Raw genomic sequence first — 14182 nt, 5'->3', positions numbered from 1 at the left:
TGTGTGAAGCTAATTTACGTATTGTAATTTTTTTCTTTTCGTAATAAAACTCATTAATACGATTTGTTTGAATTTTGTCTAGCGATCCGAGAAATCCCCATTTGACGACTAGGCAGGATTTAACAATGAGCGCGAATGAAAGTAACTACTTTAATTACAACTTTTACGATAATGCCTAAATTTAAAGATGTAACAGAACTGTCCTTGGAAAATTTGGCAGTGATACTTTATTCACGTAGCTGTTTCCCGCCTCAGTTGCTTCTATCTGGAGTAATTTAACTAATTCTTCTTGCTTTACTGCTAATCGAGGGGCTCAGTTTGTTGTTACTCATGGAAATTTATAATTTCCAAAAAGAGACTGCTTATACACTCCTGGAAATTGAAATAAGAACACCGTGAATTCATTGTCCCAGGAAGGGGAAACTTTATTGACACATTCCTGGGGTCAGATACATCACATGATCACACTGACAGAACCACAGGCACATACACACAGGCAACAGAGCATGCACAATGTCGGCACTAGTACAGTGTATATCCACCTTTCGCAGCAATGCAGGCTGCTATTCTCCCATGGAGACGATCGTAGAGATGCTGGATGTAGTCCTGTGGAACGGCTTGCCATGCCATTTCCACCTGGCGCCTCAGTTGGACCAGCGTTCGTGCTGGACGTGCAGACCGCGTGAGACGACGCTTCATCCAGTCCCAAACATGCTCAATGGGGGACAGATCCGGAGATCTTGCTGGCCAGGGTAGTTGACTTACACCTTCTAGAGCACGTTGGGTGGCACGGGATACATGCGGACGTGCATTGTCCTGTTGGAACAGCAAGTTCCCTTGCCGGTCTAGGGATGGTAGAACGATGGGTTCGATGACGGTTTGGATGTACCGTGCACTATTCAGTGTCCCCTCGACGATCACCAGTGGTGTACGGCCAGTGTAGGAGATCGCTCCCCACACCATGATGCCGGGTGTTGGCCCTGTGTGCCTCGGTCGTATGCAGTCCTGATTGTGGCGCTCACCTGCACGGCGCCAAACACGCATGCGACCATCATTGGCACCAAGGCAGAAGCGACTCTCATCGCTGAAGACGACACGTCTCCATTCGTCCCTCCATTCACGCCTGTCGCGACACCACTGGAGGCGGGCTGCACGATGTTGGGGCGTGAGCGGAAGACGGCCTAACGGTGTGCGGGACCGTAGCCCAGCTTCATGGAGACGGTTGCGAATGGTCCTCGCCGATACCCCAGGAGCAACAGTGTCCCTAATTTGCTGGGAAGTGGCGGTGCGGTCCCCTACGGCACTGCGTAGGATCCTACGGTCTTGGCGTGCATCCGTGCGTCGCTGCGGTCCGATCCCAGGTCGACGGGCACGTGCACCTTCCGCCGACTACTGGCGACAACATCGATGTACTGTGGAGACCTCACGCCCCACGTGTTGAGCAATTCGGCGGTACGTCCACCCGGCCTCCCGCATGCCCACTATACGCCCTCGCTCAAAGTCCGTCAACTGCACATACGGTTCACGTCCACGCTGTCGCGGCATGCTACCAGCGTTAAAGACTGCGATGGAGCTCCGTATGCCACGGCAAACTGGCTGACACTGACGGCGGCGGTGCACAAATGCTGCGCAGCTAGCGCCATTCGACGGCCAACACCGCGGTTCCTGGTGTGTCCGCTGTGCCGTGCGTGTGATCATTGCTTGTACAGCCCTCTCGCAGTGTCCGGAGCAAGTATGGTGGGTCTGACACACCGGTGTCAATGTGTTCTTTTTTCCATTTCCAGGAGTGTAGTTGCAATAACACCCCGTGTTAATGTCACTGTGGTACCTTAAACATTCCATTAGAACTACTGACAGCCTTGGGAGAGCCAGTCCTGACAAAACTCTACCATCTGGTGAGCAAGATGTATGAGACAGGCGAAATACCCTCAGACTTCAAAAATAATATAATAATTCCAATCCCAAAGAAAGCAGGTGTTGACAGATGTGAAAATCAGCGAACTATCAGTAACTATCAGTTTAATAAGTCACAGCTGCAAAATACTAACGCGAATTCTTTACAGACGAATGGAGAAACTAGTAGAAGCCGACCTCGGGGAAGATCAGTTTGGATTCCGTAGAAATGACGGAACACGTGAGGCAATACTGACCCTACGACTTACCTTAGAAAATAGAGTAAGGAAAGGCAAACCTACATTTCTAGCATTTGTAGACTTAGAGAAAGCTTTTGACAATGTTGACTGGAATACTCTCTTTCAAATTCTGAAGGGGGCAGGGGTAAAATACAGGGAGTGAAAGGCTACTTACAATTTGTACAGAAAGCAGATGCCAGATGCAAGAGTTGAGGGACATGAAAGGGAAGCAGTGGTTGGGAAGGGAGTGAGACAGGGTTGTGGCCTCTCCCCGATGTTATTCAATCTGAATATTGAGCAAGCAATAAAGGAAACAAAAGAAAAGTTCGGAGTAGGTATTAAAATCCAGGGGGAAGAAATAAAAACTTTGAGGTTCGCCGATGACATTCCAATTCTGTCAGAGACAGCAAAGGACTTGGAAGAGCAGTTGAACGGAATGGATGGTGTCTTGAAAGGAGGTAATAAGATGAACATCAATCAAGCGCCGGCACGTCAGCCTGGAACGATACGTCTACATCTACATCTGCATCTACATCTACATCCATACTCCGTAGGCCACCTGGCGGTGTGTGGCGGAGGGTACCTTGAGCACCTTCTATTCCAGTCTCGTATTGTTCGTGGAAAGAAGGATTGTCGGTATGCCTCTATGTGGGCTCTAATCTCTCTGATTTTATACTCACGGTCTACTTTGCGAGATATACGTAGGAGGGAGCAATATACTGCTTGACTCCTCGGTGAAGGTATGTTCTCGAAACTTCGAGAAAAGTCCGTACCGAGCTACTGAGCGTCTCTCCTGCAGAGTCTTCCACTGGAGTTTATCTATCATCTCCGTACCGCTTTCGCGATTACTAAATGACCCTGTAACGAAGCGCGCTGCTCTCCGTTGGATCTTCTCTATGTCTTGTATCACCCCTATCTGGTACGGATCCCACACTGGTGAGCAATATTCAAGCAGTGGGCGAAGAAGCGTACTGTAACCTACTTCCTTTGTTTCCGGATTGCATTTCCTTAGGATTCTTCCAATGAATCTGTCTGGCATCTGCTTTACCGACGATAAACTTTATATCATCATTCCATTTTAAATCACTCCTAATGCCTACAGTGGTGTCACCGCCAGACACCACACTTGTTAGGTGGTAGCCTTTAAATCGGCCGCGGTCCGTTAGTGTACGTCGGACCCGCGTGTCGCCACTATCAGTGTTTGCAGACCGAGCGCCGCCACACGGCAGGTCTAGTCTAGAGAGACTCCCTAGCTCTCGCCCCAGTTGTACAGCCGACTTCGCTAGCGATGGTTCACTGACAAAATACGCTCTTATTTGCCGAGACGATAGTTAGCATAGCCTTCAGCTACGTCATTTGCGACGACCTAGCAAGGCGCCATCACCAGTTACTATTGATGCTGTAAAACATGTACCGTCAAGAGCGATGTTCACCATTTATGGATTAAAGTTAAGTATTCCACAGTTACGTCCTTTTTTGCTAGTTTAATTTCCTTGACCTGTTCCAGACCTCACGCCAGCCTGCGTGAGCTAAAACGCATGCCTTTCAGCTTCCTCTCATAGTGGGTTGGCTCTCTTGCCAATCCACAACACCTACTCCCAAATAATTTATGGAATTAACTGCTTCCAGTTGCTGACCTGCTATATTGTAGCTAAATGATAAAGGATATTTCTTTCTATGTATTCGCAGCACATTACACTTGTCTACATTGAGATTCAATTCCCATTTCCTGCACCATGCGTCATTTCGTTGCAGATCCTCCTGCATTTCAGTACAATTTTCCATTGTTACAACTTCTCGATACACCACAGCATCATCCGCAAAAAGCCTCAGTGAACTTCCGATGTCATCCACAAGGTCTTTTATGTATATGGTGAATAGCAACGGTCCTACGACACTCCCCTGCGGCACACCTGAAATCACTCTTACTTCGGAAGACTTCTCTCCATTGAGAATGACATGCTGCGTTCTGTTATCCAGGAACTCTTCAATCCAATCACACAATTGGTCTGATAGTCCATATCCTCTTACTTTGTTCATTAAACGACTGTGGGGAACTGTATCGAACGCCTTGCGGAAGTCAAGAAACACGGCATCTACCTGGCAACCCGTGTCTATGGCCCTCTGAGTCTCGTGGACAAATAGCGCGAGCTGGGTTTCACACGATCGTCTTTTTCGAAACCCGTGCTGATTCCTACACAGTAGATTTCTAGTCTCCAGAAAAGTCATTATACTCGAACACAATACGTGTTCCAAAATTCTACAACTGATCGACGTTAGAGATATAGGTCTATAGTTCTGCACATATGTTCGACGTCCCTTCTTGAAAACGGGGATGACCTGTGCCCTTTTCCAATCCTTTGGAGCGCTATCCTCTTCTAGAGACCTACGGTACACCGCTGCAAGAAGAGGGGCAAGTTCCTTCGCGTACTCTGTGTAAAATCGAACTGGTATCCCATCAGGTCCAGCGGCCTTTCCTCTTTTGAGCGATTTTACTTGTTTTTCTATCCCTCTGTCATCTATTTCGATATATACCATTTTGTCATCTGTGCGACAATCTAGAGAAGGAACTACAGTGCAGTCTTCCTCTGTGAAACAGCTTTGGAAAAAGACATTTAGTATTTCTGCCTTTAGTCTGTCATCCTCTGTTTCGGTAACATTTTGGTCACAGATTGCCTGGACAACTTATTTTGATCCCCCTACCGCCTTGACGTAAGACCAAAATTTCTTAGGATTCTCTGCCAAGTCAGTACATAGAACTTTACTTTCGAAATCATTGAACGCCTCTCGCATAGCCCTCCTCACACTACATTTCGCTTCGCGTAATTTTTGTTTGTCTGCAAGGCTTTGGCTATGTTTATGCTTGCTGTGAAGTTCCCTTTGCTTCCGCAGCAGTTTTTTTAACTCGGTTGTTGAACCACGGTGGCTCTTTTCCATCTCTTACTATCTTGCTTGGCACATACTCATCTAATGCATATTGTACGACGGTTTTGAACTTTGTCCACTGATCCTCAACACTATCTGTACTTGAGACAAAACTTTTGTGTTGAGCCGTCAAGTAGTCTGAAATCTGCTTTTTGTCGCTTTTACTAAACATAAAAATCTTCCTACCTTTTTTTAATATTTCTATTTACGGCTGAAATCATCGATGCAGTAACCGGTTTTTGATCGGCGATTCCCTGTTCTGCGTTAACTGTTTCAAATAGTTCGGGTCTGTTTGTCACCAGAAGGTCTAATATGTTATCGCCACGAGTCGGTTCTCTTTGTAACTGCTCAAGGTAGTTTTCAAATAAGGCACTTAGAAAAAATTTCACTGGAATCTATGTCCCTGCCATCCGTTATAAACGTTTGAGTCTCCCAGCCTATATCCGGCAAATTAAAATCTCCACCCAGAACTTTAACATGGTGGGGAAATCTACTCGAAATATTTTCCAAATTTTCCTTTAGGTGCTCTGCCACAACAGCTGCTGAGCCAGGGGGCCTGTAGAGACATCCAGTTACGATGTTTGAGCATGCTTTAACCGTGACCTTCACCCAAATTATTTCACATTTCGGATCTCCGTCAATTTCCTTCGATACTATTGCACTTTTTTATCGCTATAAACACGCCTCTCCCTTCACTGTCCAGCCTGTGTCTGCGGTATACATTCCAATCTGAGTTTAGAATCTCATTAATGTTTACATCTGGTTTGTAACAGTACTTTGACTACCGCGACTCCAGCAGAGCAAAGATGTGATTTACGAACGCGCATGTAGAAGAGCGCTGCGCCAACGACAGATTTTCGTAAGTAATTTTGATCTTCTTTTACTTTTGCGTAGGTGCTTGTTTTAACAAATATAAGGTGGGGCGTTCTACGGATCGGAGCGTGGAATGTCAGATCCCTTAATCGGGCAGGTAGGTTAGAAAATTTAAAAAGGGAAATGGATAGGTTAAAGTTAGATATAGTGGGAATTAGTGAAGTTCGGTGGCAGGAGGAACAAGACATCTGGTCAGGTGACTACAGGGTTATAAACACAAAGTCAAATAGGGGTAATGCAGGAGTAGGTTTAATAATGAATAGGAAAATAGGAGTGCGGGTAAGCTACTACAAACAGCATAGTGAACGCATTATTGTGGCCAAGATAGATACGAAGCCCACACCTACTACAGTAGTACAAGTTTATATGCCAACTAGCTCTGCAGATGACGAAGAAATTGAAGAAATGTATGACGAAATAAAAGAAATTATTCAGATAGTGAAGGGAGACGAAAATTTAATAGTCATGGGTGACTGGAATTCGAGTGTAGGAAAAGGGAGAGAAGGAAACGTAGTAGGTGAATATGGATTGGGGCTAAGAAATGAAAGAGGGAGCCGCCTGGTAGAATTTTGCACAGAGCACAACTTAATCATAGCTAACACTTGGTTTAAGAATCATGATAGAAGGTTGTATACATGGAAGAACCCTGGAGATACTAAAAGGTATCAGATACATTATATAATGGTAAGACAGAGATTTAGGAACCAGGTTTTAAATTGTAAGACATTTCCAGGGGCAGATGTGGACTCTGACCACAATCTATTGGTTATGACCTGTAGATTAAAACTGAAGAAACTGCAAAAAGGTGGGAATTTAAGGAGATGGGACCTGGATAAACTGAAAGAACCAGAGGTTGTACAGAGTTTCAAGGAGAGCATAAGGGAACAATTGACCGGAATGGGGGAAAGAAATACAGTAGAAGAAGAATGGGTAGCTTTGAGGGATGAAGTAGTGAAGGCAGCAGAGGATCAAGTAGGTAAAAAGACGAGGGCTAGTAAAAATCCTTGGGTAACAGAAGAAATATTGAATTTAATTGATGAAAGGAGAAAATATAAAAATGCAGTAAGTGAAGCAGGCAAAAAGGAATACAAACGTCTCAAAAATGAGATCGACAGGAAGTGCAAAATGGCTAAGCAGGGATGGCTAAAATGTAAGGATGTAGAGGCTTATCTCACTAGGGGTAAGATAGATACTGCCCACAGGAAAATTAAAGAGACCTTTGGAGATAAGAGAACCACTTGTATGAACATCAAGAGCTCAGATGGAAACCCAGTTCTAAGCAAAGAAGGGAAAGCAGAAAGGTGGAAGGAGTATATAGAGGGTCTATACAAGGGCGATGAACTTGAGGACAATATTATGGAAATGGAAGAGGATGTAGATGAAGATGAAATGGGAGATACGATACTGCGTGAAGAGTTTGACAGAGCACTGAAAGACCTGAGTCGAAACAAGGCCCCCGGAGTAGACAACATTCCATTGGAACTACTGACGGCCTTGGGAGAGCCAGTCCTGACAAAACTCTACCATCTGGTGAGCAAGATGTATGAAACAGGCGAAATACCCTCAGACTTCAAGAAGAATATAATAATTCCAATCCCGAAGAAAGCAGGTGTTGACAGATGTTAAAATTACCGAACAATCAGTTTAATAAGCCACAGCTGCAAAATACTAACACGAATTCTTTACAGACGAATGGAAAAACTGGTAGAAGCCGACCTCGGGGAAGATCAGTTTGGATTCCGTAGAAATGTTGGAACACGTGAGACAATACTGACCTTACGACTTATCTTAGAAGAAAGATTAAGGAAAGGCAAACGTACGTTTCTAGCATTTGTAGACTTAGAGAAAGCTTTTGAGAATGTTGACTGGAATACTCTCTTTCAAATTCTAAAGGTGGCAGGGGTAAAATACAGGGAGCGAAAGGCTATTTACAATTTGTACAGAAACCAGATGGCAGTTATAAGAGTCGAGGGACATGAAAGGGAAGCAGTGGTTAAGAAGGGAGTAAGACAGGGTTGTAGCCTCTCCCCGATGTTATTCAATCTGTATATTGAGCAAGCAGTAAAGGAAACAAAAGAAAAATTCGGAGTAGGTATTAAAATCCATGGAGAAGAAATAAAAACCTTGAGGTTCGCCGATGACATTGTAATTCTGTCAGAGACAGCAAAGGACTTGGAAGAGCAGTTGAATGGAATGGATGGTGTCTTGAAGGGAGGATATAAGATGAACATCAACAAAAGCAAAACGAGGATTATGGAATGTAGTCGAATTAAGTCGGGTGATGTTGAGGGTATTAGATTAGGAAATGAGACACTTAAAGTAGTAAAGGAGTTTTGCTATTTGGGGAGCAAAATAACTAATGATGGTCGAAGTAGAGAGGATATAAAATGTAGACTGGCAATGGCAAGGAAAGCGTTTCTGAAGAAGAGAAATTTGTTAACATCGAGTATAGATTTAAGTGTCAGGAAGTCATTTCTGAAAGTATTTGTATGGAGTGTAGCCATGTATGGAAGTGAAACATGGACGGTAAATAGTTTGGACAAGAAGAGAATAGAAGCTTTCGAAATGTGTTACTACAGAAGAATGCTGAAGATTGGATGGGTAGATCATATAACTAATGAGGAGGTATTGAATAGGATTGGGGAGAAGAGGAGTTTGTGGCACAACTTGACAAGAAGAAGGGATCGGTTGGTAGGGCATGTTCTGAGGCATCAAGGGATCACAAATTTAGTATTGGAGGGCAGCGTGGAGGGTAAAAATCGTAGAGGGAGACCAAGAGATGAATACACTAAGCAGATTCAAAAGGATGTAGGTTGCAGTAGGTACTGGGAGATGAAGAAGCTTGCACAGGATAGAGTAGCATGGAGAGCTGCATCAAACCAGTCTCAGGACTGAAGACCACAACATCAACAACAAGGTGGGGCATGGTGTCCGAGAATCTGGAGGGGCAGCAGGGGAAGAGGTCGGTGCGGCTCCTCCACAGGGAAACACGTCCGATATATTCTATACGACACTGGTGACGGCATGTGCGTCACATGACAGGAATATGTTGTCGAACCACCTAACTTGTACACTTGGCGAATGGGTAAAAAGAATCTTCTACCTTGCTCGATATAGGTTTTCTTGTGGATGTCAGTTACCTTGAATCGGACGGACTGACAGATAATAATTGTCTAGAAAAAAAAAAATTACACTTTCCACTCTAGGGAAGACTCGAACCAAGGACCTCTCATTCCGCATCTGCTCACGCTAACCACGGTACCACGGCGCTCCTGAGCTCACACTATCCTCGATGTTGCCTATCTTGTGCATGGACTACTCAGTTTGTGTATTTTGCTTATTTTTTTCATAGTTCCACACAACTTCTTCCTGTTATCTCGATTGATATGTGTTCAGTTTTTCTAGGCCATCCACTGTGCCAACTTATAACTATATCTGAGGGGGGTGCGATGGGGAGGTTCCCTTGTAAGTTCAGAGAGTGATTGTTTCTCTTTGGTTCTCTTTTTGTGCTGTTACCTCTAACACAACTGAGACAAAACTCTAGTCTTTTATGTAAGACTGAAGCCGTCGGCACACGGACCGTGCATCCGAACGTTGAGCGTTGAGCGTGCCGAGTTTCTGACGTCATAGTGTGGAATAGCACGTTCGGGAGTCTTTCCGAACGTGCAGAGCAGTATCTGGCATGTCAGATGTTCTGAGCGTGCGTCTGAGTGTTGACCAATGAGAAGAAAGACCACCACCTACGTCACAAGCACGCCATCTCCCTTCAGTACGGAGTGGTGAGGCGCCATTTGGCATTCATTTCAAGCCTATATGTATATATGCCGTTTCTGAGCACCACCAAATTGAGAATCACTGCAAAACCCGTTATTAACTGTGTGATTCGTTCCAATGAGAAACATCATATTCGTGGCAAAAGAATTATTGTAACTTGCGTATAATGAGAGTAGGCTATTGGAAGGCAGCGACACACTGAACATCCACCCAAAACGCATTGTTCTTGGTACAACGTGTTATAATTAAATTTCAATTAGTAACACAACTACGATGAAGGTTTTTGGCAAAAGTTAGGATCCTGTGATAAGAGACGAAAGGTGTGGTGTTGTTTAGCGTAATGAAACGCCGGCACGGTAGCTCAGCGTGTTCGGTCAGAGAGGTGAGTGCTCTCTGTAATAAAAAAACTGAGTCAAGGAACCAATTTGAATGGATGTCTTGTTACGTCTGCCCCGACCAAACGCAACGAAATATATCGAACAAAATGAGTAAAAAAAAAATTGCGTCGTTACTAAAATGTAAACTTTCACGGCCGGAAATATCATGTCCATTATAATTATCCGGGCTGTTATGCCGTGGTCGGTTGATGAATTCTGTGGTGATTCCCAACGTTTCGTCTCCGACTGCGGGAGACATCTTCAAGGGGGTCCGTAGCTTGATGGAAGGTCCAACACACACACTGGCTCGCTACTGACTGCCGCTAAATTCCGTGTCCGCGCGCCCCCGCGCCGCGGCGTGACGTCACGTGTTTTGAAAACGTCAGTGCAATTGGCCGCTGTCCGTCGCCGTCGATCGCCGTTGCCATCACCCAGTAGTGGACGAGTGGTACACATCTTCTTTAACACCGGCATCCATATACCGTTTAATTTGACGCCCTCCTCCTTTCGGTTGAAATTATTTGGGTGTTTCAACCGAAAGGAGGAGGGCGTCAAATTAAACGGTATATGGATGCCGGTGTTAAAGAAGATGTGTACCACTCGTCCACTACTGGGTGATGGCAACGGCGATCGACGGCGACGGACAGCGGCCAATTGCACTGACGTTTTCAAAACACGTGACGTCACGCCGCGGCGCGGGGGCGCGCGGACACGGAATTTAGCGGCAGTCAGTAGCGAGCCAGTGTGTGTGTTGGACCTTCCATCAAGCTACGGACCCCCTTGAAGATGTCTCCCGCAGTCGGAGACGAAATGTTGGGAATCACCACAGAATTCATCAACCGACCACGGCATAACAGCCCGGATAATTATAATGGACATGATATTTCCGGCCGTGAAAGTTTACATTTTAGTATCAGACGCCTCTACGGGGAGGATATGTCAAGAGAAGTGCGACGCCTGGAAGGACTCCAGAAGAAAAGAGTGCAGCTTTTGTGTTCCCTCACATTCCTGTCTCGTTGCAGAGCCGTCGGCGTTATACCGAAGTTTCTGAAGATAAAGCGACAGTTCTATTCGGGAAAGGCACAACGCATTTTCAAACGGACTGAGGAGGCCTTACTACGAGAGCGCATTCAGCAGACCCGACGGGACTTGGCAAGCACAAACTGTAAGTTAATGTCTCTCCATATTTCGATCAGTAATAAACTGTGCAGCGGTGACTGGGGTAAAATTGATAGACTACTGCATGATACCATGGGGAAGCGTATGTTGACGACGTCTAGTAGACAGAAGAAGAAGTTTGATAATTTGCTACCTAATCAGACTGTTCGGCATTTAGACGTTTCCCGGACCGTTATCAATTTGTCCAAACGTTCGTTATCTGACGATGAGACATCTGTGCTTGCCAAGGGAGGAAATTTTGCTGTTAGTCCGCGTTTTGTGCCCACGGAAGAAATTATAGCCAATGTAGAAGCAGGAATTCGCAGTGTAGATTCTGTAACAGCTGAAGAAATCCGTATAGAAACAGTGAGAATATTAGCCAATGCAAAACCGCCGAAAAGTAATATAACTGTGGGTGAGAGAAGAGCTTTAAAACTCCTGAATGACGACGATAGTATTTTGGTTCTCCCAGCTGACAAAGGAAGCGCAACGGTGGTTATGGATGTGGCCGACTATCAGAGAAAAATTACGGATCTACTGGATCCGCAAGCATATAGGAAGCTGAATAAGGACCCCACTAACAACGTTCTCAGAACTGTGTCGCGGTTAATAAAAAAGTCCTCCATTGAAGAGAGTGTACGGAAAGGTCTCTGCAGTTCGGTTGCGCTACCACCGAGGCTTTATGGATTGCCCAAAATTCATAAAGAAAATGTTCCGTTAAGACCGATACTAAGTGCCATTGGTTCGCCCACCTACTCGTTAGCCAAGTTTTTGACTACGCTGTTAAAACCACATGTGGGCCGTTCGGACTCTTATATAAAGAATTCGACACATTTCATCAGCAGATTGAATGGCATAGTGGTCCAGCCGAAGGACATATTGGTCAGCTTCGATGTGGTATCGCTGTTTACCATGGTTCCACTTAATGATGTATTGGAACAGCTGGATCGAATTTTTCCTGCCGATATTTTAGAGCTGTTTAAGTGTTGTTTGACGACCACATACTTCAAGTGGAATGAACAGTTTTATGAGCAAACGGATGGCGTGGCTATGGGAAGCCCCCTAAGTCCCGTAATTGCAAACTTCTTTATGGAGAAATTCGAAGAACAGGCCTTAGGTACTGCCAGCAAGAAACCAAATGTATGGTTCCGATACGTGGATGACACGTTTGTGTTGTGGAGACATGGTAGGGAGGAACTAAGCCGGTTCCACGAACATCTGAACAGTATAAACTCAAGAATTCAGTTTACAATGGAGGAGGAGGTAGACGGCAAACTACATTTCCTCGATGTGCTTGTGTTTAGAAACGAAAATGGTAGTTTGGGCCACTCAGTGTACCGCAAACCCACGCACACGGACCGTTATTTGCACCGGGATTCGAACCACCACCCACAACAGAAACGGGGTGTTATCAAGACGTTAGCGGACAGAGCTAGAAATATTTGTGAACCTGACTTGCTCGACGCTGAGATGGAACATCTCCACAATGCACTAACGAAGAACGGATATTCGTCCGCCGAAATAAAACGTGCGTTGAGGCAGCCACGCAGAAATCATACTGACGTACAGGCTACTGCAAAATCTAAGGTTTTCCTGCCGTTTGTTAAAAATGTAACGGAAAGAATAGGGAGGATCTTGACGAAGCGGAATATTACCGTAATTTACAAGCCCACCAGGAAGATACAGGAATACCTTAGGCCTGCCAAGGACGCTCGCAAACCATTGGAAAAATCTGGAGTGTATAGGATCCCATGCAGCTGTGGTGATGTTTATGTCGGTACCACCAAAAGAACTGTTTCTACACGTTTGGAAGAGCACAAGGGAAATTGTAGAAGAGGAGAAACGGAACGATCAGCTGTTGCGGAGCATGCTTTCCAGCCAGGGAACCACAATATTCGTTTCGAGGAGACGCAAGTACTAGCGGCCACGAGCGGATACTACGAAAGGCTCTACAGGGAGGCAATCGAAATCGCTAAACACCCAAATAATTTCAACCGAAAGGAGGAGGGCGTCAAATTAAACGGTATATGGATGCCGGTGTTAAAGAAGATGTGTACCACTCGTCCACTACTGGGTGATGGCAACGGCGATCGACGGCGACGGACAGCGGCCAATTGCACTGACGTTTTCAAAACACGTGACGTCACGCCGCGGCGCGGGGGCGCGCGGACACGGAATTTAGCGGCAGTCAGTAGCGAGCCAGTGTGTGTGTTGGACCTTCCATCAAGCTACGGACCCCCTTGAAGATGTCTCCCGCAGTCGGAGACGAAACGTTGGGAATCACCACAGAATTCATCAACCGACCACGGCATAACAGCCCGGATAATTATAATGGACATAAATTGCGTCGTGTCAATAAATGAGTTTTTTGTTGGAGCGGTGGTTTGCGTCCTGACACAACCAATTTTTTTTTCCCTAACATTCACGTTTTTATTAGGTTCTGATACTTTATTATTAGTTTAATATAAGTATAGACTATAATATTTGATGTTACGTAAATACAAGTTCCCCTTTTTTGAGAGGTGACTTTGTTTGATTGGCTTAATCTACAGGACAGCTTGCGCTAGTTGTATAAAGATATTTTGGTCCTTTTTCTTTTACGATTCGTAATTCACATGTTACAATGATTCTGCTACTGGGTAGGAATAGTGATCAAGTAAGACTGACCTTGGGGCTTTACTGAAATGTGCGAATGATGAAATAATGTTTATCTTATGCGGAGAAGTATTCTAAATTTGTACCGCACTGTTTGTAACGGAACTTTTATAAGCCTGTGTCTTTATTGACTGGACATGGTACTCTCCTTTTCGTGGACGATGGAGGAGATGTGCGTTTTAACAGAGCCAACGTGGGAACTTTACGCGCGCCCGTTGAGTCAACAGACTGGTTTACGAACTAGAAACATCACTGAACTGCCGCTGGAGTGCGTTCCGATCGCGTATA

At 45.2% G+C, this 14182-nt stretch overlaps 1 protein-coding gene across 1 annotated transcript in view; it reads right to left on the bottom strand.

The window, feature by feature from the left end:
- LOC126109821 (tyrosine-protein kinase Fer) overlaps positions 1–14182 on the bottom strand; it is a 611311-nt gene that overhangs the window by 155579 nt on the left and 441550 nt on the right. The gene's annotated exons all lie outside the window — the stretch shown is intronic.

The sequence above is a fragment of the Schistocerca cancellata genome, chromosome 12 (genome assembly GCF_023864275.1).
Source record: "Schistocerca cancellata isolate TAMUIC-IGC-003103 chromosome 12, iqSchCanc2.1, whole genome shotgun sequence".
NCBI lineage: Eukaryota > Metazoa > Arthropoda > Insecta > Orthoptera > Acrididae > Schistocerca > Schistocerca cancellata.
This window is presented reverse-complemented; position numbering and strand designations above follow the sequence as displayed.